Genomic DNA, 8,808 nt, shown 5'->3' with positions numbered 1-8,808 from the left:
CGGGCGTAACTTACGCGCGCGGATGCGTTTTAAGTCTGAAATTAGACACCAGTATCACTTACCGATCGCGACGTTCACGTGCGTTTGATACGAGTTTTGTGATATGGGAAAGCCGGATAGGGGCTTACTTCAGCAGATTCCTGAAGCGGGGTTTTGCTATATATGCCTTCAGGGTGTGCCTTACTATGATAGGCTCTATTTTGCATCACTTTATGCGATGATCAAAAAGTAGGATGGGTGAATTTCATCCAGGCAAAATGTGACTCCTCTTAGCTGGCTTCAGGGTGCATTCTTATTCATAGGAAAGATATGGTGGTGAAAGAAACTCATATACAATATGTTTCCATTTTAGAATTCTAAGGGGGAATGTCCACTCTGATAATTATAATACTAATGAGTAATATTGGTGATAATAATCATAATGATGTGGAAGAGGTTCACCGTGGTGAAGGATTGAGTAGATGAGAAGCAATCGGTTGTCTCACAAAGTTTGATCCATCGTGAGACAGACCGATTACTACTCTACTCAATAATCGTAATGATAAAAATAGTTACAATAATGATATTAATAAATAGCAAGTTTAGTCTATAAGTTCAAATGATATTGAGAACATAATCTGGGTTTTATTCTCTTCTTTATTGAGAAGGGTTGTATCCATTTTGGTCTATAGATGGTCTTTTGTCATGTGGTCTAATAATCACTCGCTCCAATGCTCACTTTGTCTATGTACAGTATAATATCCAGATGTCAAAATTTCCTCTACTTCCAGCTTTGTCAAATGAAATTTGGTTCATAAACAGTTTATCTAATCATAAGTGGTATAAGATCAAATGGATATTATGCCATGTGGATAAAGCCTAACGGGAAAGTGAACAAAGTTGTGAATGGGCTAGGTGCATGGCAATTAGAGAAAATGTTAAGTAAATGAACTGGTTGTAGACGAGGATTAGACCATGTGGAATTAGACCAAATGGAAAGTAGACCAAGTGGCAATTAACCGCTGAATGTAACATATTTCCTCAATATCTCACGGTAGAAACTTACAGCGAATTAATATAGAATTGTATTTTTTTCACGATCACACCGCCCAATATAGCACTGGACAATCTTCTAGTATGATGCTTCGTATTAAAGATATACCATGTCGGGCAAACAAGTTATTTTTGTCTTATTTTGGGGTGTATTGCAAAGCCTATAGTGACGGTAGGCCTACATTTCGATTTTGGTGCTGTTTTTATGGCAATTTTTAAATGGGGGCTTCAAGTATTCCTTACATAAGCACTGACATAGCACCACATCTGGCTTATTGCCTAGCCCATTGAAAGCGCTTGTTTCTTCTTTGGAAGCCCTCCAGTTATTACCATCCCAAGTTAGACTGTTCTGAAGTCGGATTCATCTAATTTAGAAATAGAGGTTTGTCAGAAAGTTAAATAAAAGAGGCGAAGTCTTTACTTTATCAGTTTTTAACAAAATTGTTGAATGTCTCCCTTAAAACATCCATCCACCTATTTCATTTACACATCATTTTAAAGAATCATGAAACCAGTATTTTACTAACATGCTTATGATGCGGAAACTGTATACCATTTCGATGTCATTTAGCCCCCAAGAGCCGAAATTGTTCACTTGTTAATAACAAACGAAAGTGATTTTAATTCATTGGTAATGTAATAAAGACTCACTATTCCCGAAGCTACGGTGGTATTTGTAAATCGGTAATTGAGTTATGTGGGAAGCGCGCTGCCGATACTGCTATGTGATTAGTTTATTAATAGGTTGGATATCTTTCATGTTCAATTTCTGGCAATTTCAATAAACGGGGAGGGGGAACGCCACTTTTTTTTTCAAATTGAATACTACGATAAGAGACTGGATATCTTTCATGTTGAATTCCTGGCAAATAAAATAATCAGGGGCGGATCCACGATTTTTCCAAAGGGGGGGGGGAGTACATTTTCCCCAAGATTTTCCCCTGTATTCGCCACTGATTACAATAAACGGGGAGGGGAACCCCACTTTTTCAAATTTAATATGACGATAAGAGATTTTTTATTTACAACAATATTCTTCATTGTTACTGATTTTTTTTTATAGTTTCCTATAGGTTTTATAATTCTTATTGCGTCGTAATCCCATATCGGCACCGCCGCGGTCACAAGATAACAAGCACAGCAAATGGATAAACAACACTACACCTTCCCGCTGAGCGCAAACACACAGTGTACGATACACACAAAGAGAATACACTTGCTTCAAAAGAAAGCGCAAGGAGGGAGTAAAAAACGCCCTTCCCTTCCCGAACGGCTCAAAAGCGCGGCGCCACGAGCAAACGCTTTTCCTCTACTCCACCTTAATCAAATCTTGGTAACTCGCCACCACTTGCTTGTCTGACATTGTTAGCTAACATCCCCAGGAATAGTTTATTATATTATCTCCATTCTCTTCTCATTAAATTCAGAAGAGGAGGAGGATAATATCTCTCTGGCGTATCGAATGTTCGAATCGTGAGGACTACACTCGGTTCGCCGGTTGAAGATACGCCCCGATAAGGCGAAAATCAAAGACTTATTGAATTAAATTCATATCAATTTGTTACCCACGTTGTTTAAATGAGGGTTTGGTGGGTAAGGCATGCGGTAAATGATCATAACTATATCAGGAAAATGGATTTATGTTTTATCATAACACAGGGATAATAACGCCTGCGGAGTAATTGTTCACAATTAAATGAAGTTAACGTGAGACCGTGCAACAGGAGTTATAAGGAACCAGCCCTCCACTTAATGTATATTTCATTATTTTAACACATTCGATGTTCGGTGCATATGGTTTTGGTTAAAATGTACCTTCACATTTTTTTTTTCATTTTGAAATATTTTCCTTTCCAAAATATTATTCCAGATACATCTTAGAGATGTCCTTTATGTCCTGGTTTATAACGTATATTGGAAAATGAAAATATTATCAACTATATACTTTTTATGATAAATTGGTTTATTACTTTATAAGTATCCTTTTTTAAATAATCTTTGTTATCTTCAATTTAATTGTTGATATATTATTTCCATAAATTATTCAAGATTTCTTTCATCTAAGAGCAGATTTTCACTATTTCATAAACCTTCAATTTCTGTAATAAAGATGAGTTCCTGATGAAAAGCCCATGTGCGCCCCATTATGCATATTAAATCTTACTTGTGGGACTATACCTATGACGTCATCGTATACATATAGTTGTATTTCGATTCTGTATATTTTAATGTAAACATATACATTAACTAATTGTCAGATTGGTTTTCCATTAACTGTAAATGACGGAGCATGAAAATAGTAAATGAGAGTGAAATTGACTGCAATTGAATATCAAAATGGGCGAATCCAAGCGACACGTATATTCAACGGCATCGTCTGCGTGACTGGTGACAATGGAACACGCGGTCGCACGCGTGCAAGACAACGGGTATCCCGCGTTCCAAAAAAGAATCTTTTGAAATAACAAATATGTTAGTGAATATGTGCCCAATTGAGACAATAATGATCAAAATCAACCCAAATTCTGATAAAATCTAACCAAGAATTTGGTTGATTTCGACTCACGCATTTTCAATCGGGCACATCACGAACTATATGTTATCATCCTTTTCAAGACTATATGCATCCGTATATTTCTCTTACACTCCAAAGAAGAACATTTGTGTACTCAACAGGCATATTGAAATTGAAGCCAGTCCTCATTAAAAATATATATATATATGTACATTTGTTGAATGCAATCTTGGAGTAGAAAACGGAATAATATTGTAATTTTACTTGAAAAAAAGGTGTATTGACTTATTTAGCTCTTCACCAATATCTCAAACTTAAAAATGCCACAACTTCGTAATTTTTCATATAATTTCGACAAGTTCCATTCATTCGAGATAAATCTGGGGCACCCCTTAAAAGAGTAATGTTGTTATTAGCGATAGAGTAGGGTGAAAATCGGAAGGAAACAGTATATAGCATGCTAGAATTTATATATTTTTTTAATATTCCCCAAAACTATAAAATTATAAGGGACGTAACTATTTTGGTTCTGGGAATTCGCGCGAACCTCCCTCCCCCGGAAAAATTAAACACGGAAAATTGGAAAATATATTTTTATTTTTCTTCTTTTTTTGTGGGTAATTGCTGGTCCTTTTTTCATAAGGAAGAAAATGTCAACCGTTTTTGGTGTACTTCAACCTTTTGTTGTTGCTTGTCAGATTTTCTAAGACACAAACGTCGACGAACTCTGGTCAAAAATTTTGCCGACAAGAACCTGATTATTGAATATCAAATGTGTGTCTATAAAACATTAGGGTTATATCAGCCCGGTTAGCTCAGTCGGTAGAGCATGAGACTCTTTAACTCAGGGTCGTGGGTTCGAGCCCCACATTGGGCGAATGTTTTGCAGTGTGAAATCAACAATGTTTCTAACATCATGAACATGTGAATAGTTCAATGTATATCCATTTGTTTCAATGCAGTTATTACTTACAATCATGTATAAATTATGAAACACATACCATACTATTCACGTTCAATAAAATCGAATAATGTCGACTTTATTTGATTTTTTTTTTCGAAAGGGTGAATCGTATTTTACTTAACAATGAACAAAAATGCGTTTTGAGGATATGTAGTTTAGCGGGATAAATATAGACACCCAGCTGAGCATTGTAAAATAAAACATATCTGGAAATAGTAGGTATGAAAGAAAAATACGATCTTAAGAAGATGCAGAGAAGAAGGAGAAGAAGAAAAAGAAGAAGAAGGAGAAGGAGAAGAAGAAGAAGAAGGAGAAGAAGAAGGAGAAGAAGTGGAAGAAGGAGAAGAAGAAAAAGAAGAAGCAGGAGAAGAAGTAGAAGAAGTGGAGCGTTGTGGCCCAGTGGATTAGTCTTCGGACTCTGAAACAGAGGGTCGTGGGTTCGAATCCCAGCCATGGCGTAATTTCCTTCAGCAAGAAACTGATCCACAGTGTGCTGCACTCAACCCAGGTGAGGTAAATGTGTACCGGTAGGAAGTAATTCCTTAAAAAGCTGTGTGCGCTATGAACGCCTAGCTTAGCCGGGTAATATAGGAGCGCCTTGAGCACCTAACAAGGTGGATATGTGCGCAATATAAATACCCTATATTATTAGAAGAAGGAGAAGAAGAAAAAGAAGAAGAAGAAGAAGAAGAAGATGAAGAATTTAGACACATCGTCACTCAAGTAGGCCCGGTTAGCTCAGTCGGTAGAGCATGGGACTCTTAATCCCAGGGTCGTGGGTTCGAGCCCCACATTGGGCGAACATTTTGCAGATTGATTTCAACAAACTTTCATATCTGTATAACAATAAGTTTAACTTTAAGTTACAGCAGAATATCCGTTTCTGCTATGGTAACTCCCGTAGGAACGTTTTTCTGGTATAACGACAAGCTGGTTTATAACCAATTACATTAAAAAAAACATGCTACGTCTTAATTTCAACATGAATTTCCATTTCCCCCTTCAAAAAGATTTCCTTTATATTGGAAACAACTATAGTGCATTAACATAAAGTTAAATATACAGGATCGAATGATGCGATGACGAAAGTAATTGTTACATCTTGTGTTGTTTCACGAAAACTCACATTCAATTATAATTCTTGTGTGGAAGTGTGAATTTGTACCTCTCGATTCTATTTAAAAAGAATATTCTATTTTGTTTCTGCACATAATAATCATCCAAATATGCAAATGAGTTAAAAGGAAATCAATTTAGCAGGATACATGGACACTTTGTTGAGAATGTTAAAGATAAAAAAGACAGAGAAGAAGGTGAAACTCTTAAGAATGCCCGGTTAGCTCAGTCGGTAGAGCATGGGACTCTTAATCCCAGGGTCGTGGGTTCGAGCCCCACATTGGGCGAACATTTTGTAATTTTATTACCCTCCGAGGCGTTGCATTCTTCCGGAAAACCATGCACCAAGTCAAGGAATAACTTTCTTCATTGAATTCATAAAAAAGAAAAAGTAATAAGCCTACAGAGAATTTAAGTATACATGACCTTCATGTACTTCTCGTTGGTAGTAAGCATTTCTAATTTACGTGATCGCTAATTTCTTGTAAATGGTTTATATATTAACCAAGGAGCATTCACTTGGATCTTTTCAAGCTCAATTAGATTTAATTGACGCTAAATTCATTCGAGCAAGGACATTCAACAGCATTTCAATTGAACACTTGTTCGATGCAAACGGCATTCACAATGATATTCACAAAATGACGATTCCGTTTCCGCGCGCGCGCCAAATGTCGCAGAAAAATTAAGCCTTTGTATGAAAAGTGGAATCTGCTGTTTCTCTGTAAGCACTCTCATTTTGATTCGATTTCTTACCGATTCACCTTTCCTTACGAAAACATCGAGGTGTTATTTTGAAAAAGATCCTTTACGTTCGGCACTGTGGGTGAACCATTATAAACTAATTACTCTCCCATTTAAAGGAGGGATGATGAAATTTCGCGCTGAGCGAGCACGTACGCGTTCGCCGTCTCAGTACATGGCGGCACTCAAAACTGTCCAACATTCATTTTCTTTTTTCTTTTTCTTCATCTTACTTGAACTTGAGCAGGGAAGCATTCTTAGCTAGGCCGAGGCTGGAGGGGAATAATAACTGTGCATGATCGCTGAGTACATGGGACAAATTTAGTCTGACTGATTTTGAACCGCGCAATACATGAAATCTAATTAACTTTTGACGAGGAACGAGAATGATATAGACGAACAAAACATGGGAAGAAAATGAATTTGAAGGGTGAGCGATATGATAGATTTGATCATTATATAAAAAATAGCCGTTCACTCAAGATCCATTATAGTAAAAAAGAAAAAGAAAAAAGATCCATTATAGTGACATTATATCTCACTGTGAAAGCTTTGAAAGAACATTAATATTGAACAATGGCACTGGGCAGACGGAAGTGCCATTCAATGATTTTGAACGTGTATCTATTTGATACAAACAAATTAACTTTTCAACAGTTAATTTTTATCACAAATATATTTTAAATTATTGCTGAAAAGTCAGTTGACAATACGTTTCTGTTTAGAGCCCGATATGAAATACACAGTCATTATGACACGAATGACCATTGACGCTATTTCTATGTTCTGTCAGCATTCTTTCAACGTGTTGGGTTATTTCAAATGCTCGAGCAGGGGCCGCGGAACGGTTTTGAAGGGGGGGGGGGGGCACGGACTATGCAAAAATCACAATCAGATGGTCATTTTTACGTTTTTGTACACGGTTAAAAAAAAAAGGGGGCTGAAGCCCCCCAGCCCCCGGTTCCGTGGTCCCTGTCGAGGTCCATTTATACATCATTAGGGAATGTTCGTACCGCGACTGAAAACGGATTCAAGAACACAATAAATGTATTGAAAGAGCCCGTCAAAATAATGTAAAAAAACAGTCGCGAGGTATTTGTCAACAATTGATGAAAAGGAAAAGTAGTTTGGTCCTTATTTTAGAAGCTGATGAAAAATTGCAAATATATCGTTTGTCCAGAGTTAAGGACGGAACTGCTGTTTTTATTCACCAATTTTCGATAAAGACTTCTAGGTTTCCCATTGGCATGAAGGGAACTTGACAATACATTTTCTATGTTCTTAAAAGCGTTCTGCGGTGAAGTGGAAAAACTCCCTATTAATTTCATGGCCTACTAACATTTCCACTCTCCCTTCTGATTTACATAATATTGGTTCTACATGTATGTTTCATGCACTACTGCTACACTCTCGATCATTGTCAATGATTATAGTCATAATCAAGATTAGAAGTGGAGAGACACTCAATACAGGTGCGTGCAGTCGTTCTGGCACAATTATCATGGTCATATTTTACCATAATGAACGCTACTAAGCCACACAAAGCCCCTGTAGACTGTATTTTACTTTTCCAGCCATATCCGCATCACCAATTGGGACCTTCAGCTATTTCGTTTTTTTTTTCACATATCATATAAACTTGACGTGAATTGGGTAAATATTGGCTGGATATCGACGGCTAAAGTTTGCCGAACATGACGCGGAAAGGTACAAGTGGGATTAAGAAATATATTTTCATGATTTTAGGCAATCGTTTGGTATCATTCTTCTACTTATTTTCCTAACCATTCTCCGGGGACATTTATTCAACACATGAAATTACTGGGGTACGAAAGAAGAACATTGCAAAGTCGTCTTAATTCCCTCAAAATACCACTGCTTTCATCTATGATCAAAATACGTAAGCAATACACCACCCCCCCCCCTCCAAAAAATAAAAAAATCGTGATAATAATGATTTAAACTAAAAGTGCGAAAGAGGACCCTCTTTATAAATGCTATACATCCAACCTCAATGATATACTCCTTGACAAAATGTCACGTGATTATGCGAAATGGATTGTGAATTATGGCTGTTATAAAGAAGAATAAAAAACATACTTACTTTGGAATGTCTAGTTTGAAGCATTTGATTTAGCAGGTTGTCCAGAAATTTAGTTCAAAAATATGATTCGCAAAATTATGAAAGTCAATAATTCTTTTGTAATAACTTTGACTCATACTTTAAATTGAAATGGTAGGTTAGCAGATGCCGGAAACCTGATCATCAAAATGACCAATGATATTTGACCAATTCTCTCTCTCGAAACAAAGATGACGTCATTTGATTCGACCATATCCTTTTCTATCTCTTTACTGACACGTAATTATCATACTAGTAGCGGTTGATCCCATGTCGGCTAACACATGTCCATTGAACCTTGTATTATAAAGTCAT

The 8,808-nt window shown here is 36.7% G+C and overlaps 2 non-coding genes across 2 annotated transcripts; both read left to right on the top strand.

Annotated features, from left to right (window-relative positions):
* Positions 1–5,238: 5,238 nt before the first annotated feature.
* On the top strand, positions 5,239–5,311 carry TRNAK-CUU (transfer RNA lysine (anticodon CUU)). The gene has a single exon. It is a non-coding gene; the product is annotated as a tRNA-Lys (tRNA).
* A 530-nt stretch (positions 5,312–5,841) lies between these two features.
* On the top strand, positions 5,842–5,914 carry TRNAK-CUU (transfer RNA lysine (anticodon CUU)). Its single transcript has one exon. It is a non-coding gene; the product is annotated as a tRNA-Lys (tRNA).
* The last annotated feature ends 2,894 nt before the right edge of the window (positions 5,915–8,808 follow it).

This window comes from Lytechinus pictus, chromosome 4 (genome assembly GCF_037042905.1).
Source record: "Lytechinus pictus isolate F3 Inbred chromosome 4, Lp3.0, whole genome shotgun sequence".
In the NCBI taxonomy this organism is placed as follows: Eukaryota; Metazoa; Echinodermata; class Echinoidea; order Temnopleuroida; family Toxopneustidae; genus Lytechinus; species Lytechinus pictus.
The sequence above is the reverse complement of the archived record's forward strand: the minus strand, read 5'-3'. Positions and strand labels throughout refer to the sequence as shown.